Source organism: Dendropsophus ebraccatus, chromosome 5 (assembly GCF_027789765.1).
Source record: "Dendropsophus ebraccatus isolate aDenEbr1 chromosome 5, aDenEbr1.pat, whole genome shotgun sequence".
In the NCBI taxonomy this organism is placed as follows: Eukaryota; Metazoa; Chordata; class Amphibia; order Anura; family Hylidae; genus Dendropsophus; species Dendropsophus ebraccatus.
In genome coordinates, this window is record NC_091458.1 from 27546511 (window position 1) to 27574370 (window position 27860).

General features: G+C 41.5%; 1 protein-coding gene across 10 annotated transcripts in view; it reads left to right on the top strand.

Annotated features, from left to right (window-relative positions):
- TENM4 (teneurin transmembrane protein 4) overlaps positions 1–27860 on the top strand; it is an 890102-nt gene that overhangs the window by 631981 nt on the left and 230261 nt on the right. The window contains exon 1 of one of the 10 annotated variants that reach the window (XM_069969736.1): positions 15295–15320. The exons of the other annotated variants lie outside the window; for them this stretch is intronic. The gene's annotated coding sequence lies outside the window, so the exon portion shown is untranslated. Of the gene's footprint in view, positions 1–15294; positions 15321–27860 lie in introns of those variants that run through there. 10 annotated transcript variants of the gene reach the window in all.

Sequence of the window (27860 nt, forward strand, 5' to 3'; positions counted from 1 at the left end):
AATTAATAGTTCGGGCGATTACGCACGCGGCGATAGCAAATATGTTTGTTTATTTATTTATTTACTTTTATTTATAACCTGGGAAAAGGGGGGTGATTCTGACTTTTATTAGGGGAGGGGGCTTTTTACTATTAACAACATTTTGTTTTTAACTTTTACACTTATACTAGAAGCCCCTCTGGGGTTAGGGTTATTCCCCCTGGGGGACTTCTAGTATAAGTGCTTTGATCTCTCATAGAGATCTCTGCAGCATAGATATGCTGCAGAGATCCATGAGATAGGCACTCGTTTACTTCCGGCTGCTGCAGCCGGAAGTAAACGAGTGCCGAGCCGGGGACGGCGCCATCTTGGAGCGGTCCCCGGCCGGCTTCAGAAACGGAGATCGCTCCTCCGGGATAACATCTAGTGGAGGAGCGATCTCCTCCACTAGACACCAGGGAAGTGCTGCGTCCGGTAATCGGATGCAGCTGTCATGTTTGACAGCTGCATCTGATTACTGTATTAGCGGGCACGGCGATCGGACCGTGCCTGCTAATACCGGCAGTCCCGGGCTATAAGCGGCACCTGGGACCGCCGCGGTTCAGAGCGGGGTCGCCGCGCGGCCCCGCTCTGAACGTCCTTAACGGCATCAGGGCGTAAATATACGCCCTATGTCGTTAAGGGGTTAAGGTAGGTATATTCTTGTATATAGGAGCAGTATTATAGTGGTATATTCTTGTACATAGGGGGCAGTTTTATAGTAGTTATATTCTTGTATACAGGGAGTAGTATTATAGTAGTTATATTCCTGTATATATGGGCAGTATTATAGTGGGTATATTCTTGTACATAGGGGGCAGTATTATAGTAGGGATTTTCTTGTATAAAGGAGCAGTATTATAGTAGTTATATTCTTGTATATAGGGGGCAGTATTATAGTAGTTATATTTTTGTACATAGGAGCAGTATTATAGTAGTTATATTCTTGTATAAAGGAGCAGTATTATACTTGTTACATTCTTGTTTATTGGAGGCTGTATTATAGTAGTAATATTCTTGTACATAAATGACAGTTTCAGGCCACTTTGGGAACATTTCCCCACTTCTGGAGCGGGGAAAGGCAGCCATCTTTTAACATACTATAGACACCCGCCCTTCCCTGCTATGATCTTATAGTGGGAACATAGCCTTAAAGTATTTATATTCTTGAACATATGAGGCAGCATTAGTCATACTCTTGTTCACACAGGAACCGTATTATTATTTGACTATATATATATAGAATTGTACAACACCGTAAACTTTTGCAAATTCTTTTATGAGTAAATTAGAAGTTCACAGTGAATTTATCACTGTCAGGTGTAAAGAAACAGGAATCCTCATCATCTCTGACTTCCCTCTGTTGTGTGATCAAATAGACCCAATTCTTCATAGAAAAACATTGTGAGGCAAAGTGATATCACTCATGTGTTACTGATCTCTGTGCCTGTACACTATAAAGCAAGAAGAACACAGGAGCTGTCACTTACTATACAAACAATTGTCCTCAGATTTTGTGATCCGAGGTAACAGATGTGACACAGCCCTGTATCAAGGCTTGGCTGTATGTGTTCGTGTATACATGTATATATAGATTCACATATACAATACAGTCACTTGCGGCCTACGCTGCTCCTTGCTATGAAAGGTCAATGCATCTTTCTACCTTGCAGATACATTTAATCAGAAACCTCCCTGGAATCCTATTCATGAGGACACAATGCTGATCCTTCTCCCAGGGAGGACGCCCAGCATAGTTAAATGAAATATTCTCTGCTCTTTATCTGAAATCAGATTAAACCAGGTCAGGACAATAGCGCATTCACGTGTGCTGGAAATACAACCACAAAGAGCCGCAGCTTCTGTTATGTCAACCAAGTATTCCTATCTACTATCTATCTCCTAACGATCTATCTATCTATCTCCTAACGATCTATCTATCTATCTATCTATCTATCTATCTATCTATCTATCTCTTATTGATCTATCTATCTGTCTTTCATCTATCTCCAATCTAATATCTATCTCCTATTGATCTATCTATTTATCTATCTATCTATCTATCAATAATCTAATCTATCTATCTATCTATCTATCTATCAAATCAAATCAGCTTTATTGGCAGGTCTAAATAACATATTAGCATTGCCAAACCAAACAGGAGATTTTTGGGGGATGGGTGGGGAAGATGGGTAGGGATGGGGGGTAGGGACGGAAGTCTGTGGTATCGTATGTGGCGGGATGGGGGGGGGATACCGGGGGTCAGGTAGTTGGAGTCCATGACGTATCACGCCCCTCTCAGTCTATGGCAGGCAGTGACGTATTGTCGGCTTGGTCAGGTTGGGTTTGGGAGACTTGTTCCCGGAGGCTTTGTTTTCCTGGGGTTTCTTGATGCAGCAAGGCCTTGTGATGGTAGGAGCTGGGGCTGCTGCTGTGTAGGTGGGCCCTGAATGATAGCGCCTTCTTGTGGACAGCAAAGTGTAGTGGGAACCTGCCCAGCTCTGCTCGACAGGCGCTGTTTGATGTGCTCCGATTGACCTATCTATCTTTCATCTATCTCCAATCTTCTATCTATCTATCTATCTATCTATCTATCTATCTCCTATCTATCTATCTATCTATCTATCTATCTATCTATCTCCAATCTTCTATCTATCTATCTATCTATCTATCTCCTATCTATCTATCTATTATCTATCTATCTATCTATCTTCAATCTACTATCTATCTATCTCCTATCTATCTCCAATCCAATTGCGGACCTGCTATTACCGGCAACACTATGAACCCATTTATCTAAATGGCCTTGTTCAAGTGTTCCACACATGTATGGGGCTGTGATCTGTAATAAAAAATGGGAAGGTCTTAGTACAGTCCCACAATTGCGGCATGGACCCATAGGGTGAGATTTATCAAAGGGTGTATAATTTAGACTGGTGCAAACTGCCCACAGCAACCAATCACAGCTCAGCTTCCAGCTCTGGTGAAAGAAAAGAGGAGCTGCGATTGGTTGCTGTGGGCAGTTTGCACCAGTCTAAATTTTACACCCTTTGATAAATCTCCCCCATAGTGTCTATAGGCTGGCTCCATGCATTGCGGATGCACTTCCATAGGCTATGGGTCTGCGGCTCCAGACAGCCTACAGAATGTGTGAATGAGGCCGTACATATTATGCATAATCTGGCTGAGGATGCATGTGTTCTCCACTGGATGTAAGGAGTACAACAGCTCTTTCCCGCACAGATTCCTCTTGCAGCAACCTATTTCCAGGATAGGGTATGTTGAATTCCATCTGCCCTTCTCCCTCCCAACTTTTGGCACCCTAAAAAGTCATGAGACTTTCGAAAACATTAGGAGGTCAACCAGTCCTATTGAAGTCTGTGGGTTTGGTCAGTAATCATGTAATGTGCATGGCCAGCATAAATGGGTCATCCAAGATTGGAAAAATATAGCTGTTTTCTTCCAAAAACAGCGCTATCCCCTGTCTTCAGGTTGTTTGTGGTATTACAACTCACGTCAATAGAACAAAGCAATACCACTAGAGATGAGCGAACCGGGTTCGGGTTCCAGTCCGTCCGAACCCGAACGTTAGGTATTTGATTAGCGGGGGCTGCTGAACTTGGATAAAGCTCTAAGGTTGTCTGGAAAATATGGATACAGCCAATGACTATATCCATGATTTCCACATAGCCTTAGGGCTTTATCCAACTTCAGCAGCCACCGCTAATCAAATGCCAAACACTCGGGTTTGGATGGACTCGAGCATGCTCCAGGTTCGCTCATCTCTAAATACCACACATAAACTAAGGATAAAAAAGGCGCTGTTTTTGGAAAAAAGAAAAAAATAAGAGTTATGTGTTTCCAACCCTGGATAACCCCGTTGAAATAGAACTCTTCAGTCTCAGGTCAGGAATTTCCAGTATAATTCTACGTACAGTTACATCTATCAGTTTAGCTCAAAAAAATTAGGATGCAAAAGAAAAACCTTAAAAAAGGCTGTAAATATTCCATCAGGTTATTTTTTTTTCCTACGCATCAGCCCCCCCTTACATCCATCATGTCTGATATCCCGGAGTAACATTTACAGCCGCTATCATGTTTTACCACAATACATATTTATAACATTGATACATTTTATCACGCCTTCCTTCTATCCCTTCAAATGTCACATTTTATTTTTCCAACCCTTGTAAAAAAAATTTCTCTTTCATCCAAGCCAAATACAATTTTTTTTTACAGCTTACATGCCAGATCCTGACGTTCCTTGTCTCACTGATCTCCAATGAAAAATAAAAAAACATAAAATCCTGACTGCTTTTTTTTATAGTCTCCTTTAACCGTTTCACATTTTAGAAAACGCTAATTTTCAATTAAAATAGCGATGTCAAAAAACCCTTTTGCAGGTGTCAAATCTTGACATGTACCAAACGGGCTTTCTAATTTGATGATTAATTTTGCTCTATCTGCTGGCCTGACTTTTCGACGCGTGTGACAGCTTAACTAGCTTGTTTGTGGCTTTTTCCCTCGTTCAGAATACACCATGTAAATGTAAAACGTAATTTTTCTTTTATTATTCCTTTTGCCTCATTCAAAAACATTCTCTCTGAGTAAACAGAATACGGTATGATTGCTAGACGACCGCCGCACCGTCCTTTCTGACAATGCATATTTATGGAGGTGTCAGTCTCATTTCTTAAAAAAGATTTACATCAAGTTCCGGGCTTAATAAATTACCCCCCCCCCCATAAAAATATTCAAAAAGTCATAAAATATTTATGAAGCCGGCTGTAATGAAAGTGTCATGTCATTTTACAAAAAAATGGTGGACTTATTATGAGGACACCTGAAAATGGAGAATTTTTGAAGGGGTGGGCAGGCAAAGAGAGGTTCCATTGCTGGGGTTAGGTGTAGAAAGTTTAAAAATATGTCGAACTTAGGACCATTTTTACAGATTGGTTTGTTGGTTGAGAAAAAGTTGAGTTTTTTGGAGGGAAAAAAACAACGAAAAACTCTTTATCCATATATACATTCATAGACTACGTCATCTGTAACCTTTGTTTATAGGGCATCTTATCTATCTTCTTCCACGATATCTAATAATGGCACCTTGGCCCTTGACCCACAGACACATCATATTTCTTACCGATGCAATGGTTCGTAACGGTTCGGTTTGCTAATCCCTACCCATGCCCATTGCTTCTTGGATATTCATAGATGGATGTAGGAGAGTTATGGGCACTTCAATAATCCATGCACAGACAGGCACTGGCCCCATTGAGCTCAATGGCCCAATGCATTCAGCTGGTGACTATATTTGGGTAATTTTCTGAGCATATATGTGCTTAGGCTTTGACCCAACAGCATAACACTCATTCTGAGTCCAGGGGAAATGCATATATACTGTGAATATTACCAAAACAGAAACAGTCTCTAGCTGACTACTTTAAGGGTATTGAAATCAATGGGGCCAGTAGAATGGATACGTCAGCATCGTATTTTGACATTTGGAAGGCATATTCATTCCATGAAGGACACAAACATGATGTGAACCCACCCTAAAGGGTTATTCCCATTTGAGCTTGTTATCACCATAGGATAAAGCATAATAAGCTGATTGCTGGAGGTTCAAGAGAACAAAATCAGTGTAGGTCTCAATAGACCCATTGGTGCTCCATTGACTACGAGTTGGTTGTGTCCCCATTTTTAGAATTGGTGGGGATCCCAGTGGTCAGTTTCTTATCCCCTATCCTAAGGATAAGGGATAATGAGCTCAGATGGGAATACCCCTTTAAGAAAGAAAAAAGATAATTCCTAAAACAAGTCATAGTACATAAGAGTCAGACCCTACAGAGGCTATGATTGCATTAAAGAAGGTTTCCCCTTGGTAGATTGGCCCTACCCTACTCAGGACCATCAACCCCCATAGGCACCGCCATTCACATCAGTCCCAAACATATTGTGCCCCACTGAGTTATATGTCAATGATGTGACTCCATACATATACATTATATGTAATATTGCAGTGAATTTCCATCACACATAATAGGAGGCCCCATTCAGGAGTTGAGAACATCATCCGAAATTTGGTCTCTACCATCTCTTTTATGGCCCCCCCTAATTCTCTATGTATTCTCTTGCTCCTACAATTTTAACCATTTGTGAACACTACAACAACTTTACTAAAAAAAAAAAAAAATAGCTCTTACGTCTCAAAGGCAGGACAAACTAATCCTTCAAGCTTTATTATTATTGGGGGATTCCCCCCCCCCCCCAACCCCGCAAGTTTAATCTAAGTTCTATGAAATTAATTTTCAGGAGAGTCCCATGGATAAGATTAATACACCACCCGTTGGCCGGCTTCACGACGCAAGGAGAGTGGTCTTAAGTCATGTCGCTCGAAAATATTGTGAATATATTTTGCCTCTCCGAGATGTTTCAACGCAAAGGGGGGAAAAAGAATAAGAGTTATTGCCGTCTTAAACCAGGATCTGGCAATAACTCTGTAGACCGCTGGCTCCGGGCCATTGGAGGATTGAATTCATTCTGAATAGGCTAACTTCTTTAAAGTGCCGTGCAAGTTAATGGCTTTCCGTTTTTCAAATTTAAGGGAAATCTATACTGCTTCCTTTTTTTATGGCTTATTATGATTGGATAATCAAACATAGCTATTATATCCCGCAAGAAAAAAAATGAGCTCAAGAGATAGCAAACAGTGACAATATAAGCAAATTGTCGGTGACAATTGAATACAAATATAAACCCCCGAAAAATAATGTCTTCATTTCTATTCTGTTTTTTGCTGTATGCTATCAGTCCGTCTGTTGTTTCTCCGGGAAATAGGCCTGTTTGTTTTGCCGTTCAATCTCCTCGGTTCCCTTCGTGCAGAGTTTTATGATAATAGTTCCCTCAATGGGTAGAACAATGAGTTCCTTAGAACTTGCTGGGATTCGTGGAGTTTTTGACACTGTTATGCACGCACAATTAACTTCTGAGCTCCGAATTGTAAAGATTCTATTTATTTTTTCTACAAGGGATTCCGAAGGAATAACACGATGCAATAAGGAAGTGTTGGGGGGGGGGGGGCGGTAATTTTTTCACCTATTGGTTCAAGTGACATAAACATTTTTTAAGTAAGTTGGATTTAATGAGTCATTAAATGTATGGGATAGTTGGCTGATGCTGGTGGTTTTCTTCAAAATGTTTTAAGAGGATTGGGCATTGGGCAAAGGTGGCCGTACATATAGGATAACTGTCATATTCTTGGGAGGAGTCTACTCAGACAATAGGGGCTCGACTTCTGGTAAGGAGACCAGATGGTTAGCTGCTCCATTCAAAATGGATAGATATGACTGACACTTATCTAACGTGTATGGAGATCTTAAAGGGGTTGTCTTGGCAAAATATAAAAAATATTGGACAGCAGGGGGTGCTGTATAAATAATAAACAAGTCCTACTCATTCGTACCATCACGGCCCCACAGTTACTACCCATTCAGCTAATCAGTGACTGAGGGACACAACAAGGAGGATGCAAAGGGGGTCTGTAGGCCATTATGGGTCTTACCTATATAGGATAGGGAAGTTAAGGGACAGAAGCGTCCGCGTCACTGCTGAACATACCGCCAATGACAATCATACCGCTAGACTTGACTTAGGCCTAGTATGCTGGCTCCTCTATATCAGGAAGCATCCAGCATCATGGGTGGTACCTATGGCAGTGACATGGACACTAGTGGAGGATTAAGTGTACCATGGGCCCTGGGCTTTTCACAGAAACGGCCCGCACATGCCATGTTTATAGTTTTCCTTAGACACCGCACATTCCCAGAAATTCCCACGATACTGTCCAACAAGTGAATTCCCCTAATAGTGCCACTTTAGTGCCCCCACAAATAGTTAATTCCCATAATTAATGACCAAGATAGTGCTATAGTATTACCCCACAAAGTTAGTTAATTCGCCCAATAGTGTCCCCACACAGTTAACTCCCCCAATAGTGCCCCCACACAAAGTTAAAGGGGTATTCCGGGAGAAATGTACTTTTCCCTTATCCACACAATAGGGGAAAGGTAGGATCGTGGGGAGTCCGACTCATGAACCCCCTGGCTATCTCTGTATCGTCCCGCCAGCTCTGTTATGAATAGAGCCCCGAGTCGGCATGTGACCCATGGCTCTATTCATTCCTGTGGAGCGACGGAAAGACCCGAGTATGCCGGAAGAGCGCTATACTCGGCTATTTCCATCACTCCATAGGAATGAATAGAGCCATGGGTCACATGCCGACTCGGGGCTCTATTCATAACAGAGCCGGCGGGGTCTGATATGCAGATCAGACCCCCCACGATCTCCTACCTTTTCCCTGTTCTGTGGATAGGAGAAAAGTAAATGTTTCCCAGAATACCCCTTAATTCCCCCAATAGTGCCCCCCACACAGTTAACTTCCCCAATAGTGCCCCCCACAAACATTCGCCCTGGTCAAAAGACTGGGATGAACTTACCTATCCTGACTCTATGTTATTAAGACTGTACAGGATATAGCATCAATAAAATAAGCTAGATAATTTGTGACCCTAAAATTGAGCTTAGTCACCTCCACATGGCATTGCCTTCTGCTGGACCATGCTCCACCAAGTTGTACCACCAGTTCACCAGTAGGCATTGAATGCCCATTACTGTGTAAAGCATTGGCCTTTGTGGATCCTTTAGTACTTCGGTGGGCCGAACATTAGAGAGAACTTTTCTTTGGAGGCCTGCCACCTGCCAGTGTCCATAGAAATCATTGGCACTCCAATGAGAATGGGTGCCTGCAATACTTTAGAAACGGTATACTATGAACTTCTATGTGATAATATGCTGTAGATTTGGCGAGCAAAGTTGCTATTTAGGTGAAGAATTGCGGCCATCATCCTTATAGTATGCTACATGATCACTCTGAAAGTCCTGAGTTACTTTACAAGTCTATTATCCATAAACCAGGTCTACAGAGTTGAGCTTTGATGAGGAGAGACCCATAGCAGACGCAGAACCTGAGCAGCTGTGAGACGATTACCATATACAAAGGCTTAGTAATACAACATTTATTAGAAAGGCAGTAAAAATAAGCATATATAGTACAAAGCTGCGGAGGAGCACCTGGGTTGGTCATTACCATAAATGCAGGTTACAAAGTGACCACTTGTTGGCAGTAAAAAAAATTTATGGGATGATAAAAATATTTAATTTCTGCGGGGAAGAGAAATGTGAGGTAGAGGATGGAACAACATAAAATGATATCTGCAGAAACTGGGGGGAGCAAAGATTTGTCAAGAGGAAGATTAGTTACTAAGATGTCACTGAAAAGAAGTGAAACTAATATCAGTAATATTTGTTTCTATATAACTTGCCATTATGTACAAAAATGTAAATACTATAATACTGTCCCTATGTACAAGAATATAACTACCATAATACTCCCCTCTAAGTACAAGAATATAACTACTATAATACTGCCTCCTATATACAAGAATATAACTACTATAATCCAATAAGGAGACAAAAGAAGCTTGCACTCACCAGCAAATCGCTGCGGTAACGGTCCGTTTATTCGTCTAGATAGACATAAGTGGGGAGGGGAAGTGAAGGCAGGGGCGTCCGATGGCTACAGCCGTTTCACGTGACTTATCACGCCTCTTCTGGCCTGTGGACGTCACTGCTATGGGGGATGGTGCTTACATAGGTGAGTAAACCAATCAAAAAACATGTGCATATAAAAGGTTAAAAACAACACAAATACACCTAAAGAAAGGAACCATAATCGTTCCTTTCATTAAGACCTGCTGGCCCTACGGCATTAAGCCGACTAATCCAAACAGTCTCTCTTTGCAAAAGTCTTTGGTGCCGGTCTCCTCCTTCTCTTGGTGGGTGTATCCTCTCTAAACCCACGTAACGGAGGACTTTCGTATCACCTCCGTGTATTTCTTTTACGTGGGCAATAAGTCTTGGGACCCCCTTTCCCGATCTTACGGAATAGCAATGTTCCTTATATCTAATACACATTGCCCTTTTAGTCTTGCCGACATAAAATCTTCCACATTGACATACAATAGCGTAGATGACGAAGGTGCTTTTGCACGTGATCAGTTCTCTGATATAGCACTCGACTCCATTTATTTTTATGTATGCCACTTGTAGCATCTGGATGCAATATGCGCATTGCCCACACTTCTTGTTGCCCATAATACATTGATTACTAAGCCAGTTCCTGTTAATGTTTGGTGTATTAGGGGGGATCTTTTTTCTTTTAAGTATGTCCCCTAAAGTGCTATTTCTCCGGTATGCAATGAGTGGTTTAGAGGCTGCGACATGTTTAAGGTCGGGGTCAGCTTCTAAATAATGCCAGTGCCGTTTGATACTATCTCTGATGCAATTGTTCATGGCCGTGTTCTGAAATGAAAAAGCGAATCTTTTTTGTGTGTCCCTGTTCTTTTGTTTGTTGTTATATTGTAAAAGTTGGGTTCTATTCTTTTGGTCAACTTTTTTTCTAGCTTGGTGAATAATTTCTGTAGGATATTTTCTCTTCTCTAATCTAAGGGTTAACTCATGTGCTTGTTGGTTGAATAATTCTTCAGTGTTATTTATTCTTTTTAATCTTAACATTTGGCTATATGGAATACTATTTTTAGTTTGTTTGGGATGTGAACTGTCATAGTGCAGAATAGAATTGGTTGCCTGAGGTTTGCGATATACGGAGGTGGTAATTTTGCCTTCTGTTATTTGGACTAGAACATCTAGGAACTCAAGTTCCTTGTTTCCGAATTTGCTAGTAAAAAACATGTTAACTCCGTTTTTTTCATTAAGATAATCTACAAAATCATGAAATTGTTTTTCTGTCCCTTCCCAAATAATAAAAATATCGTCTACATAACGAAAAAAAGTTTTAATACAACTAATAAAAGGATTAGATGTAGAAAAAACAATCTGGGTCTCCAAATATGCCAAAAATAAATTTGCATAGGTGCATGATACGGGCGTGCCCATCGCAGTGCCGACTGCCTGCCCGTACCATGCACCCTCAAACATAAAGAAATTGTTAGTAAGAATAAACAAAAGCCCTTCTTTAACAAAACGTCTAACATTGGAGGGGTGATTGGTCATCTCGAGTATACTGTCTATCGCCCCCACACCCGCATCATGTGGGATGCGGGTGTAGAGGCTTTCGACATCAATCAAGGCCAACATGCTATCTGGGGAAAGATGGATCTCTTCAAGAGCCAGCAAAAAGTCTGTGGAATCTTTTAAATAGGTGACGACCATCACAGCTGAGCTTTGTAAAGCCCGTTTAGAACATAAGACCCGCTCCTCAGAAACTTATGTTGCCACATTTAATAAAAAGCTGGACAAAAAGTTACTACTATTACAAATTGAAATAAAAGAGAAAAAAAGAGACAAATTTCTTCGGGACAAAAGTGATTATGAGGCAAACCGCATATTTGATTGGCACACAAAGCGCCCCAAACGCCTTAGACCTAAACGCAAGATACCGTCTGAATTCAACAACAGATTCAGACACAAGTCTTTCAGATGATACTTCCACCGGAAAAGTTACTAGAGCTCCTAATCAAGCAAGTACATCTGCTGTCCCTTTAGGAGACAGACCCGGAGGGGAGGCAAAAAGAGGAAAGAACGGATGGCGAGGAAGGAGGCCATACAAACATGTGTCATGGAGGGACTGAATTCTGACAGTAACGTCATTAATATCTCTGATGTACAATTACCACCTGATTGTTTAGAAGTCCTTTCGAAAGGTCTTAATTTTGGTGTAGTGGAGGATTTTTCTTTGTCTACTTTTGAAATTGATTTACACAAAGCTCTTCGTAGGGTTAATTTACATAAATTTTTTTCAGTTAATAAATCATTTAATAAGCATGATATGTTTGTGAACAAAAGATGTACTATTGGGCCACTAGGCTTCATTATTTCTAAGGATTTTTCTACTCAAGAAATTGAAGGTGTTCAAATGCTAGCTGATTTGGATCGGACTCCTGCCGATCATTCTGCTACCATTGAAGCCAAGGTTCCCTTCACTGGAGGGAAACCCTCCACATTCACTCCACCTATTGCCCCAGGTGGGGCGGTTGACTGCTTCTCCAAAGCCGTTATGCAAGACATACGTGCCCTCATATATCCAAAAAGCCCTAACAACCTCATACAAAGGGAGCAAAGGGCCATTGATTGGTTAAAGGGAAGACCAGATCTTGTTATAACCAAAGCCGACAAGGGGGGCGCTACTGTAGTTCTCTCCTCTAGTTATTACAGCAGTGAAGCACACAGACAATTAGACGATCAGACCGTATATAAACCAGTCAATCAGGACCCAACAAAAAAAATCACTGAGAAATTGAGAACCTTGCTCAACACACATGTTAGAGAAGGGGCTCTAACAGAAAAACTAGCTGAGAAGCTTTTGAATGAAAATCCCCGAGCACCTAAATGGTATTGCTTACCCAAGGTCCATAAAAGTACTGAGAGACCCCCTGGCCGACCGATCGTTTCTGCTATCGGTTCCGCCACTGAGGGGATCTCTCAGTACTTGGACTGGCTACTACGTCCATTACTAGACGGGTTCGTCACCTATTTAAAAGATTCCACAGACTTTTTGCTGGCTCTTGAAGAGATCCATCTTTCCCCAGATAGCATGTTGGCCTCGATTGATGTCGAAAGCCTCTACACCCGCATCCCACATGATGCGGGTGTGGGGGCGATAGACAGTAAACTCGAGATGACCAATCACCCCTCCAATGTTAGACGTTTTGTTAAAGAAGGGCTTTTGTTTATTCTTACTAACAATTTCTTTATGTTTGAGGGTGCATGGTACGGGCAGGCAGTCGGCACTGCGATGGGCACGCCCGTATCATGCACCTATGCAAATTTATTTTTGGCATATTTGGAGACCCAGATTGTTTTTTCTACATCTAATCCTTTTATTAGTTGTATTAAAACTTTTTTTCGTTATGTAGACGATATTTTTATTATTTGGGAAGGGACAGAAAAACAATTTCATGATTTTGTAGATTATCTTAATGAAAAAAACGGAGTTAACATGTTTTTTACTAGCAAATTCGGAAACAAGGAACTTGAGTTCCTAGATGTTCTAGTCCAAATAACAGAAGGCAAAATTACCACCTCCGTATATCGCAAACCTCAGGCAACCAATTCTATTCTGCACTATGACAGTTCACATCCCAAACAAACTAAAAATAGTATTCCATATAGCCAAATGTTAAGATTAAAAAGAATAAATAACACTGAAGAATTATTCAACCAACAAGCACATGAGTTAACCCTTAGATTAGAGAAGAGAAAATATCCTACAGAAATTATTCACCAAGCTAGAAAAAAAGTTGACCAAAAGAATAGAACCCAACTTTTACAATATAACAACAAACAAAAGAACAGGGACACACAAAAAAGATTCGCTTTTTCATTTCAGAACACGGCCATGAACAATTGCATCAGAGATAGTATCAAACGGCACTGGCATTATTTAGAAGCTGACCCCGACCTTAAACATGTCGCAGCCTCTAAACCACTCATTGCATACCGGAGAAATAGCACTTTAGGGGACATACTTAAAAGAAAAAAGATCCCCCCTAATACACCAAACATTAACAGGAACTGGCTTAGTAGTCAATGTATTATGGGCAACAAGAAGTGTGGGCAATGCGCATATTGCATCCAGATGCTACAAGTGGCATACATAAAAATAAATGGAGTCGAGTGCTATATCAGAGAACTGATCACGTGCAAAAGCACCTTCGTCATCTACGCTATTGTATGTCAATGTGGAAGATTTTATGTCGGCAAGACTAAAAGGGCAATGTGTATTAGATATAAGGAACATTGCTATTCCGTAAGATCGGGAAAGGGGGTCCCAAGACTTATTGCCCACGTAAAAGAAATACACGGAGGTGATACGAAAGTCCTCCGTTACGTGGGTTTAGAGAGGATACACCCACCAAGAGAAGGAGGAGACCGGCACCAAAGACTTTTGCAAAGAGAGACTGTTTGGATTAGTCGGCTTAATGCCGTAGGGCCAGCAGGTCTTAATGAAAGGAACGATTATGGTTCCTTTCTTTAGGTGTATTTGTGTTGTTTTTAACCTTTTATATGCACATGTTTTTTGATTGGTTTACTCACCTATGTAAGCACCATCCCCCATAGCAGTGACGTCCACAGGCCAGAAGAGGCGTGATAAGTCACGTGAAACGGCTGTAGCCATCGGACGCCCCTGCCTTCACTTCCCCTCCCCACTTATGTCTATCTAGACGAATAAACGGACCGTTACCGCAGCGATTTGCTGGTGAGTGCAAGCTTCTTTTGTCTCCTTATTGGATTTACTGCTCTTTTATGGCTTTGCACCCCTATGCTGCACACCGTTAGCCCAGCATCCTCACATTACTTGTCCTAGCTCGTGGGTACGCATGACTTAACCCGGGACCTTGGTGCTAATTCAGACTTCTCTCCCATACATAACTACTATAATACTGCTCCTATATACAAGAATATAACTACTATAATACTGCTTCTATATACAAGAATATAACTAGTATAATACTGCCCCTATATACAGGAATATAACTACTATAATACTGCTCCTATATACAAGAATATAACTACTATAATACCGCTCCTATATACAAGAATATAACTACTATAATACTGCCTCCTATACACAAGAATATAACTATGATAATATGTAAATTTCCTAATAGTCATCATAAATTTTTTTACCCATCATACGGTTTGGTACTGCAGGGAAGACCTTCAGAGTAACATGTGTAACATATGTAAGCGGTTGGATCCGGCTTCCTGGTGTTCACCATAAATCCTGATCTCATTATACTCCCCCCCCCCCCCCCATATGTTCTGTATGTCAGGTAAGTGGGGGCGTATACAGGGGATGGCGGCCTCCGTATAGGTAGAACAGTAGTCTCAGCTATAGCAGTGTTTTCCTGCGGTGTTATTACTTTGATGCGGAGTTCTCTATCACCATTCCGACCTCTAGCAGCACCGTGAAAATGATCATCTTAACCGTGTAAAGCTTCCTCTAATATCATTCCATTACTGCATATTAAACAGGGCGCCGATTCCAAGGAAACATGAAGAGAACCTGGAAATATATTCTAAGGAGTCGCCATCAACCAGAACCAAATGTGATTGTGAGTTTTAATTGGAAAAGTAGAATTTAGACACATCGCAGAGATGAGAAGGGAAGGAAATCTATTTACATATTCATTCTTCAACAGAAAGTTCTAGAAATTCTGGTAACAAGTCACCTCGGAGCTTGCTGCATTTTATATGGTCGGGGCTCAATGACTTACGTCGTTCACACATGTCAGATATAACATGACATTGGTGACAGTCCACATGCCGTGTGAGGGAGGGAGGGAATGATACAGATGTGTGTGCAGGAAATAGGAAGCATCTTATTTATTCCCATTGATTCTGCACAGATAATACAGCATATTGGCCCCATTATAACTGCAAGGCGGCAATCCAAATAGACTGCAGCTGATTTAGTTATAGAACTGTATGTTAGAAACCTGACATGTGTGACATGACGGTGACATGATGATACAGGGATGAGGGGGTACAGGGTAATAACACTGACACTTGGGGTACAGGATAATGACACTTGGGGTGCAGGATAATGACACTTGGGGTACAGGATAATGACAGGATGACACTTGGGGTACAGGATAAAGACACTTGGGGTACAGGATAATGATATGCTGACTCTTGGGGTACAGGATAAAGACACTTGGGGTACAGGATAATGATATGCTGACTCTTGGGGTACAGGATAAAGACACGTGGGGTACAGGACAATGATATGCTGACTCTTGGGGTACAGGATAAAGACACAGGGTACAGAATAATGATACTGACACTAGGGGTACTGGATAATGACACTTGGGGTACAGGATAATGACACTGACACTTGAGGTACAGGATAATGACTTGATGACACTTGGGGTACAGGATAATGACACACTGACATTTGGGGTACAGGATAATGATACTTGGAGTTAAATTCCTTTAATTCTGTTTAATGTACAGAAAAGTGTACGATCTTAGCCATGAGGGTACTGTCATTTGGGTGAGGGGGTACTGTGAATTGGGTTGGAGGGTACTGTGACTGGATTAGGGGACACCATGATTTGGGTTAGGGGGTATTTTAATTTGGGTTAAGGGGCACAGTGGTTTGGATTAGGCGTCACTGTGATTTGAGTTAGGGGGCACTGTGATTTGGCTTATTAGATATTGTGATTTCTGTGATTATTGTGACATTTGGGTTAGAAGCACTGTGATTGTGATTTGGGTTGGGGGCACTATGATTTGGATTGGGGCACTGTGATTTGGGTTAGGAGCACTGTGATTTGGATTAGGGGAATTGTGATTTGGGTTGGGGGCACTGTGATTTGGGTTGGGAGCATTGTGATTTGGGTTGGGGGCACTGTAATTTGGGTTGGGGGCACTGTGATTTGGGTTGAGGGCACTGTGATTTGGGTTGAGGGCACTGTGATTTGGGTTGAGGGCACTGTGATTTGGATTGAGGGCACTGTGATTTGGGTTGGGGGCATTGTGATTTGGGTTAGGGGAACTGTGATTTGGAATGGGGGCACTGTGCTTTGGGTTAGGGGGCACTGTGATTTGTGTTGGGGCACTGTGATTTGGGTTAGGGGCACTGTGATTTGAGTTGGGGCACTGTGATTTGGATTAGGGGGTATTTCGCACTGGTACAGCAGTGATACAGCTCTCCACCTGCTGAGTGACAGGCCGGCTTCCATTCGCAGTGCTTATTTTCGGGTTGACACGTAGTTAGTATGCTGCCTTCTCACTTCACTGTTTTCCATGGTGATAATTTTAATCCCGTTGACTCATTTGTATGTTAATTATCTCATTTTACACCTATTTTAGTCATACAAAGAAATGAAGAATACATGTAAATGTTACTAAAAGGAAAACAGTGGATGGGGAGGAGGAAGGGAAATCTGTGAGGAAGGTCGCACGACACTGTTCTCTCCTGGGCCAGAAGATCAGAGGAAGGACATGTCACAACTATTATGGGGCCAATATATATTGGTAGAGGTCCTCCGGTTCTTTAGTGGCCAATATCAATCGTAAAGATATAGGCAATGCCCTTGCTGTGTGTTGTTACATAGGAGAATGTTTTCTACCATGGCCACATAAGGAACCCCTTAGTGGAGACTTCAGGTGATTTTTGATGGTGATGCTTCTGGTGAAGAGTCCATTGCTTCATGACTCATGTTCCACCCTACCACATCTTCACAATGATGATAAAACATTCTTCCTGCCTCTTTATATGGCTGTACACTTTAAATTGCTGTTGACCAATTGCCCCTCACCCCCCTACACCAATGTGTACTCTACGTGTGTCCAATGTGAAGAAGAGAGGAGTAAGCTGCTGCCAGGCACTTGTGATGGAAGACTAAACCGTCTTCAGAAGAAAAGACATGTTGGACATGTTGAAATTCAACTGAATGATCCTTCTGGTCTCTGATGGGTCCAGATAAATGGTAGACCGATACTGCCAACATGGTCAGGTTTAGCTGACATTAGGGCATATGGTAAGCCTTGGTGCCTTGCTTTTTTACTGAGTAGTTTTCTTCTTGTTGTAGACCACCAGCCTTGATCTAGACCACCAGTCTTGGTACCATACTGATCACTACTACTGACTCACTCATGTCTGACCCACATTTGTCTGGTGTTTAGTGCTTCTCAGTTCTTTCTACTGCTTATGTGGTCGTTTTATCAAATGTAACCTACTGCCAAATCTGCCAGTATAGGCATCCTGGTGACTGCCTACTTGGATGCCATATTTATATGCTCTACGGCCAACTTATGTCCTACCCGTGTAGGGGGCTATAGACCAATGACTCAACTCAATTCATTAGTTAGTATAGGAAGACATTTTTTTTTGCCTTCTTTTTGCATTTGGGATGGTTTTTGTGACCCTCTTTTAAAATTTATTGCCCTTATTTTAAGTTTTTCACAATATTGTACGTCCCAAACAACATGTCAAACCACTAGCATGGTCCCTTGCCTAATAATGACTGTACAACTAAATTACACAAGAACAAAGCAACTTTTTCTATTGCAGTCAGTAGCAATAACTTTATGCCCCCCAAAAATTGTATATGAATATGGCTATATTCTTAAAGGGTTTTTTCCAGGCAAAAAGTTAAAAAGTTACAGTATAGTGCTGTCATATTCTGTTAAATAAAGTAGAAAGTAAATAGCTCTACACATTAGGGGATGCTTATTACCCCACTGGGATTACAAAGAGGCGCACACCTTTAAGCAAATTTGTGGGGACCTAAATGTGGGGGAATAACTCTACACATGCTCCAGAGCAGATGTAAACTTCTGCCATGGTTTGTGCCTGCTTCAAGACCTAAACCATGATAAATTAGGCACAGGAAGAGGCCACCTCCACGTCTTGACAGCCATCCCCCACGCCTGGCCTATGCCATGGGAAAGACGAAGATCTGTGACTGTTCTGTGCGCCAGGGGCGCCGCGTATCTTTGATAAATATGCCCCATTGTGTACTGGCCATTGTGAAGTACTTCAGCTTAGCACTTATTCACTTCAATGGGAGCTGAGTTGCAGTAACCCAGCTTGGCGTCTACACAATCAATGGGGCTATTTGGTACCTGCTCTGTCTCACTGTGCATACAAACCGCTGATTAGTAGGAGGGTGGCAGATCTCAGTGCCCCACTTATCTGATGTTGATGACCTGCCCGAGTATAGGTCTGGATACATTTTCCCTTGAAAACCTCTTTAAATCCCAGGTTTCAGTGGAAATAATTGCATAGCTGGAGCCATCTTTGGTAAGATTCTAAAATCCTGTAGAACTTAGTTCAACTTCCATTGATTAGTTACTGAGACTACTCCTGACGTTCTGAATGGCCGGGTAGCTCTTGACTGTCACAGGCTAAGTTTTTCCTTTCAGTATAAACGGTGACATGGTTGTCAGCCCTCCTACCCGCTTAGACTACTGCTTTGACTGGAGACACAAGCCATGGAGACGTTCTGTTGGTAGACGGCATTGTCACCCCGCACATGGAAAGCCGCAGCTTCTGGCACTATTAAAGATGTGCGGAACGCTCCCATTCAAGGCTAATGGCGATATGTGATATAAGTGACATTTTAATTATAAATCAACTCAGAAATAGAAGCTGGAAGAAAAGTGCGAATTATAATTACATTTTTTTCATTTCCAAATTCTATTGTAAAATAAGAGTTATTTTAATCAGTTCTGAAAAAGATTTCAGAATCCTTATTTTTAACTGTCTCTAAACTTGAAGAAAATCAAGACGGGATTCTTATAAAGTCATTTAAGGGGTTGTCTGGGATTCGAAAAAAATAGGTTGTATTTGTGTCATAAGTGACCCTAGGATGTGCGCTGTTACTTTTGGTACTGCACAATGTAAATGGGACAGGCTGCCCACTGACCAGCAATCTGGGCGGCCCACCGGGCATTTTCCCGGTATGTCAGATTGTCAGTCCAGGCCTGGGCCCTGATTGAACAACATTGAAAAGACCAGTTGTAGTGACCTGCTGTTACCAGTCATTGGCTGAGCAGTCATTTTCTCCCAGCACCATCAGAACAGTAGAAGCAGTGGATGGAGCAAGTCAGTATCCATTAACTTTTTTTTTAATGGTGTCTGGGAATATATATAAAAGGGTCAGCCTTTCTTAAAGGGAATTTATCAGTGGGTTAGTCGCCACTAACCTGTTGTTATCTCCTTGTAGAGCTCTTCACCCTGAACCCAACAGTGCCTGTCTTATAAGAATTGGTTGAGTCATAGCTAGGACTAGGGCAAAACCCCCATGGCTGGAAATGGCCATCCGAAAGCGGCGCAGTAACTTCATAACGGCAAATGCAATGTAAGTGCACATGCATGGAATTAGCCCATTCAAGCTACATCATGGTTTGGGAAGCCAGGTATTTTGGTGCACTGGTGGTGGGGGGAGCTGTATCCAACGTTTTTAGCCACTGTTATTCAATTGCAGAACGATCTTACTCAAGAGTCACCTCTACTAATTAGCTATTCTGGTGCACTGGACGGCAACCAGAGCCCCCATACCCCCCCCCCCCCCCAAGTGCACCAGTTGGATTGTGTTATTGCTGTTGTTGAGTTAGCACCACCTGGTCTCCTATGGTGCTTTCCTACCCTACAAAAGCCTGCATGAACTTATGTTGTTATACCTGTTAGTGCCGCCTCTACTCCTTTTATGCTGTAGAGGTGTATTATACATTTAAAAAAAAAAATTTATATTTCAAAATTATATAACTTTATTAAACAAAAAAAATTTCTTCTGTCTCCGAGTACCTCTTTAAATTTAAATTTCGTACTGTAATTTTGCTCAACACTATTGGTCACCATTTATAAAAAAAATATGTACACATGGGAGCCTATATACAGTATCAACAGTATAACATACAGATGCATACATCGGGAATTCACATTCGATACATATACTTATGCATGATCCAAGCATATGCTGCAAAGTAAAAAGTCCAGGCCACCAGTTTTGTCAAATTAACTTAATTTTGTAAATTTTGTGATTACAAAAGGGAATTTTTGCTGGTTATGAAGGTTTGCGTCCCTGTTTTCAGGGCTGTATTCTCATGGCCACGTTTTAGCCGGCACCTTAATTATCTATAGAACTTGCTCTACTGTATTGCTGTAACGCGCAGACCTCAACAGATTTGTTTTCAAACTCGCAAGACGTGCGCTGACAAATAAGAGCCGCGGATAATTTATTTCTGTTAGAATTAACTGCGCATTGGGTTTCATAATGAGAAGGCTTCAATTTTGCACAAAATGAATTTATGCAATGTCACTGCCTTGTACGGAATTATATCAGCGTAGGTAATTGCAAAGAAAAATTGATGTGGCTCCTTCTACAAACAACTAATTATCTGTAAGAAAAAAAAAATCACAGAAAGTTTAGATGCGACAAGGTGACGTCCTTCTGCGCGGGAGTCATCCAGGGTAGTGCCGGGGACGCAGTGGCCTGGAGCCCAAAGTGACCCATTGTCTCTGTTACTTATAAATCTGAGGCTTGATGTAGATGTGAAAAAAAATCCATCATGGACGTCGCCATTCAGGTCAGGAAGGAGAACAATGTTTATTTGGGATTAAAGGGGTTATCCAACAGAAATCTTTTTCTTTCAAATCAACTGGTTTCAGAAACTCATATAAATTTGTAATTTACTTCTATTTAAAAATCTCAAGCCTTCCCATACTTATCATGTGCTGTATGCCCTACAGGAAATGTTATTTTATTTTCAGTCTGACATAGTGGTCTCTGCTGCCACCTCTGTCCATGACAGGAACTGTCCAGAGCTGGAGCGAATCCCCATAGAAAACTACTCCTGCACTAGACAGTTCCTGTCTTTGACAGAGGTGGCAGCAGAGAGCACTGTGTCAGACTGAAAAGAAAACAACACTTCCTGTAGGACATACAGCAGGTGATAAGTATGAGGAGACGTGAGATTTTTAAGTAGAAGTAAATTACAAATCTATATAACTTTTTAAAACCAGTTGATTTGACAGACACTATTTTTCGCTGGATAACCCCTTTAAGGTAGTATGCAGAGGTTGCTCGATACTGGAAGCCTCCAAATACCCTTCATGTGGACAGCTTTCTGTTTTCTATTAGATTGTTGGAGACCTAAAGGTAATGGCACATGGTGAGATGGCAAGCAATGATAGTTTTGCAAAGTGGGCGGGGGACCAACACTGGAGGTGCACATTAAATTTAGTATTTGATTGCAAAGCATCACTTACTCTTGAAATTTTCAAACACAGAAATAGCAACAAGCTAATACTTGAAGGGGTACTTCAACATCACGTAATAAAAATAGCATTGCTTACCTGTTTTCCCCTGTTCTGAAACCACAAAAAATCCATTTGTTTGGGGGGTCTTCCTAGTACTCCCTGACTGTACTTACAGGTGTAGCAGTTGTACAATACTACAATTCCCAAAATGCATTACTTTCTCTCAGTTCTCTATCACAGTCCTTCCACCCTGCCTTATCCCCTCCCACAGCACTCCAGTTCTATGCACAGAGCTGTTGCAGAACATCTCTTTCACAGCAGGCTATTTCACAATCAATGAGATTGCAGCACCTGCTGCATTTATTCCCTCCTCTTCTTTTTTGTGGCATCATTTACACCTCATTCTCCCTAGATGTCCGAATAAAGATGTATGTGTATGTCACAGGCGGAACGATGAAGGCTGAAGGGGCTGGTCAAAGATGGTCAGGGGGCAGAATTAGAGCTCAGAGACAAGATCCTGCAAAGAATCAGTGACATTGAGGTGATGAATTGTCTCAGGAGAGAAGGAGGAGATGGTGAGTGGGAGAGAATACTACCTACAGTAAATTTTATAGTTTTTACATTTTCAACAACCTGGCAGAAGTGATTCATGCAAAAGTCACTGAAGCCAGTACGATTATTGATACCACTATAAGGCTATGTTCACACAACGTTTTTTCTCGTATTTCTACATCCGTTGTTGCCGATTGCAACAAGGACCGTAGTAAATACGAGAAAATACGTTTGGCCGGTGTCTATGGTGTCGACGGTACCCCTAGCGGCACCGTAAGAAACTGACATGTCTATTCAGTGAATAGAGGCCGTAGAAAACCATGTCAGTGCACACTATTGAGCGAGCAGCTGCGGCCGTAAGCTTCATAGCATGCAGTGGGGAGTGCGCCCGCATTAGAACCCTGTGGGCAGAAAGATCATTCAGCCAGTACTGCAGTACCAGCTGGGATGATCTTTTCAGAGACCAGCCGCTCCATGACCCAGCCGGGTCACGGAACGGCCGGTCTCTTATGCCATGTGAACATAGCCTAATAGTAAATTATATGTCATGGGGTAAATATCATTTTAAGGTAATATGTACAATTTTGAATACATTTTTTAAACATAAATATATGTAGTCAAGTAAAAAAAAAAGAATTTTTAAGAAATACTTGGATGTTTTTGCTCTACATTCATGTTCACGTTACTTTCTATGGAGAATTAAAGGTGAAGCTTTTTCCGCGAGATCCTTCTTTACAGGTTGCCAATAATAAATGCTAGCTGAAACAGACAATCAATAAGGAAGGGTTCAGAGATCTTAAGTCTCAAGCAAAACTCAATTTATTCTTCTAAGGTCTTAAACAAATGTAAAATATCACTTGGTCCCTGAGCACCAAATCTGTGTCATAGCTGAGCCTAATGTATTGCTGAAGGATTATAATGCCACCGTAACCACAAGACGTTGTACAGATGTCTACAACAAGCTCCATAGCCATCTTGATTTTTGTATCCCCGAGCAAAGAACAGTCCAAAGGGACTTTATGGATATTCTTGGGTCTACTATAGCCTATGGTTTGAATAAATAATTTTATTGTATGAGGTTTACATACAGTAAGTGTCGGTTACATCTATGTATCTTTGGTGGTTGGAGCTTCCATATTCAGTGTCATCTGAAACAGTGATCCCTGGTGGTACTTTACAGTGCTTGATCATGGTGGTCCCGAAGGATGGAGAAAATGACCTTAAGATGTGATCATGTGATTTGAACTTTGGCTGTAGACAACTGTTTAGCCACTTTTGTTGCCAGCCCTTGACTTGAACCTGATCCATGGTGGTCCAGAGGTTAATGTTCCCATGCCATCACCACAAACACAATGGGAACTAGTGGTTCTACCTTGTCCCGACTACAAGCCAATATGGCCAAGAGTTTTGACCAACTTAGCTTTGGCAGGGCAGATAATACTTTCCCCTGTGTCAACTTTGTCACCATTGTTCAGTATAGTCACTGTTGTTGCTTAGTCCACATAAAACTCTAGTGGTCTACTGGTTGATCCTTGGTTGTTTAGTTGTAAAGGCACTTACTTAATCCATGGTGGCCCAAAGGTTAATGTCCCAGTACCAATGCCGTCACTACACCAATGGTTGATACTTGAAGTGTTAACTTTGTCCAACTGTAAGGTCTGCCCAAGAGGTTTGATCAGAATTGGTATGGTAGAAGATCTGTCCTATTAAAAAGAGTAAAAGTTGGGGCCACCAATGGTCTCCAAATCCACAGTTATAACCAGGCCCTCATGTAACCCACATTCACCCTAATCCATAGTGGTCTAGAGGTTAAAATTCTCATTCCATCACCACACCATTGCTCTGTATAGTCATTGTTATGGTCAGAACTTGACATAGCCCCCCCATTCAACCCGTAACTATGTTAGTTCCGCCTGTGTAAAATCATAATGCAACACCTAATTACTTTCTATAGACAGTTACACATCACCGTTATATCATCTGATGGGTAAAACCGAAAAGCCGATAAATCTAATTGAGATTAATTTCTGCTGAAAATCAAATTTATTTTTAATCTATTTTCCCACGAAAAGCGACTCCTGGAAGTGTCTCCAAGAAAGACGACATTGCCAGCCCTGGAATCATTTGATTCAATTAGTAAATGCATTAAAATTCATGTTTAGAAAGCTGCTCATTCATTCAATGTCAGCCTCTCAGATGGATCAACCTCATTGTTTATGTTCCTGCTCCGTCCAGCATACATGTAAGCACCTCCACCAACAGCGGATTGTGTAGTGGATAGACAGACGCTTCCTCTAAAGTTGCTGCTAAAGCAAAAAAAAAAAATTGCCATTTAGTGCATAGTTAAAAGGAAACTGCGGTTAAGTAACATTTATCCTGTTGAATCCCCACCCATAATCTATGCGTGTGTGTCAGGCTAGGTTCACACTGCATTTTTTTTTCATCAGTTTTTTTCATCAGTTTTTTTTGCAAACAAACAGATAAAAAAACGGATGAAAAAAACATGCATTTGTGTGCATCCGTTTTGATTCATTTTTTCGTTTACATCCATTGTAAAAAAACACGGATCAAAACGGTTCCGTTTTTTTAACAGACACAAAAGTAGTGTCAGCTACGTTTTTGTGTCCGTCAAAAAAAAGTGATCCGTTTTTCCATCCGATTACGTAGCTGACACTACTTTTGTGTCTGTTAAAAAAACGGATCCGTTTTGATCCGTGTTTTTTTACAATGGATGTAAACGAAAAAATGGATCAAAACGGATGCACACAAATGCATCTGTTTTTTTAATCCATTTTTTGCAAAAACGCAGTGTGAACCTAGCCTAGGTTTCTATTACATGAATTGGGTCGTTTTTATGCAGCACATCCTGACTCACACCCTGAAGCTGCTGAAAATCCTCACTGCCTGGTCCACTCTGTCTCCACTCTTCTGTCTCCACTTCTCTGTCTTCCCCCACCCTTCTGAGACCAAAGTCACATGATCTCTGTTTCTTCCATTGCCAGACGAGTTGTAATACTCATTCATCTGTAACCCCGCCCACCACTGACATCCCAGAGTGATCACCTGGCTAAGGGTGGGGAAACAACAGCCTCTCCTGAGTAGTATAGGGGAGAGGAGACACTGTTCTTTCAGCTCTCTCTCTTTCTCTCTAATCTATCAAGATAGATAGATAGATAGATAGATAGATAGATAGATAGATAGAAACTGTGTTTACTGTGCAAAGCAGAAGCAGATCGAACAAGTGGTGGGCAGATAATAGAAGATATGGGGGAGTACCCTGCAGTTGGTTCTGAGGTACAATGTCTGCTGGGAGATGTAGTTTTCATGGCCTTAAAGCTCTTGGTTGCTTCCTCTCTGTTCCCAGCCACTGGCAGCACCATATTCAAGAAAGAACCTTGTGTAGCATTGGGGCCAGTGGATTAATGTTCATTCTGTTGAGTTAATAGTTTTGTGACCCTGACTTTAGCTTTGTGTTTGGATTCTGTATTTGTCTCTTTTTAATTTGTCAGCTGATGCGATGACCTTCTGGTTTTGTTTCCTGACCCTTCTGATTGTGTCTTATTTTCATCCTCGGATTTTTTAAACTTTGACCTCCTAGGGATGACCCTTGCTCTCACTCATGACTTCCCTTCTGATGTTCTGCTAAGCATCATACCCTCAGCCATTTGGTGACTACTGTTGTGATTCTGAATTGAAAAATTTAACCTGAAGATTCCTCAGATTTTTCACCTTGGTTTAACCCAAAACCCAAATAATTGGTTGAGACTACAACTACACAATCATTTTTTTTAGACGGCCGTTCTTTTGCGACCAAACAATCGCAATTATTGGCCATTATTGGCAATTATGTTCACAATATGTAACGGAACGGCCGCTCTCCGAAAAGATCATGCCGGCCGGTACTCCTGGCCTTGAGCACCAGAATAAAGCTCCTCTTTTCCCAATGTAAAGCTACCACTGCAGACACTGCAGGTAGCCTTGAGGAGCTGCACAGTACAGCTATACTGTGCAGCCAGGAACCATTTCAGCACAAGTGTGCTGACTGGTACCCTTTAAGAACCAGTCGATTTTCAATTTTCTAATAAATAATTGCTATATACAATTGTGCTGGTTGGTTTCCTTTAAAGGGCTTGTCTGATCAAGACAGAAATTTGGGGAATCTATAAATCTGGGGATTTTATAAAAATAACATGCTATACTCACCTCCACCAGTCCCCTACAGCTACCATGCCATTGCTTCACTGGTTCACATCATTTTTCAGGTTCTCTTCTGTCCCATCCCCACAGCACTGGCTTCCCCAGTCAGCGCTATTGCAGCGGTGTTCCACCTTAGTTACTGATTAGCTGAGTGGCCAGATTCTGCATGATGCAAAGGACCAGGAGCATTGTCACGGCAGGTTCGGGGAAGATGAGTATACCAGGTTTATTACTTGTCTACAACCTCCAGCACAAGAGCAAATTTTCATTTTGCCCAGAGAACCCTATAAATACATTGTGTGCTGATGGCCATTCTCCATTAACATGCCATTATTGTGTGCATGAGCCCCTACTGAGAGCCTCCAACTTTTACTTACTCCCTGAACCCTAATCCTGACAACCTTCATAGTCTTCATCAGTCCTCTCCAGTAGCTAGCATAATTATGGTCCAATTTTGCACCGCACGACAATATACAATATCACATGGTTTTTGAGATCACAGGGGTCATCGCCCACCAGTCACTATGGCCAGACCCCTTTAGTTCTAATAAGTTTTGGTTTATATAATACAGTGAAACTTTGTAAACTAAGTTGGCGTACAAGAATCGGTTAAGCCCATGTCCGTCTTTTCATTTCACCTCTGATTGTTTCCAGAATTGCTGTACTTCTCGACTCCATATTTTTCTACTTCGGAGTGACCAAAGGACATCATTTTAATTATTTTTGCTTTACAGAAGAATGACTGCAGGGGTTTTTCTTCCGCAATCATATTGATTTACAGCTTCTTTAGCCGCTCTTGTGTTCTCATCGCCTGGCGTCCTCATAAGACAAGGATGTGTTCAATATATATAAATACACTTGTGTTAATAAAGTTTTTTTTTTTATCCAAGTTGAAACTGAAAGATTTTAAAACTTAAGTAACAAAAAAATAAAATAAAAAAACATGTTACCGATCTGTATTTTCAGTGTAATTCATGTCAGAACTTACCTGCTAAGAACATCTATAGTCTTGTATAGCAGTATAATAGCAGTTATATTCTTGCACATAGGGGGCAGTATTAGGCTATGTTCACGCTACGTAAAACTACGGCCGTTGTCGCCAATGGCAACAATGGCCGTAGTTTTTGCGCAGTGGAATGACGCCTTAGTTTCAATGGGATCCCGGCCGGAGCGCACACACATCGTATACGCTCCGCCCAGGATCTCGTACAAGGCCGCAAATGACTGACATTTCAGT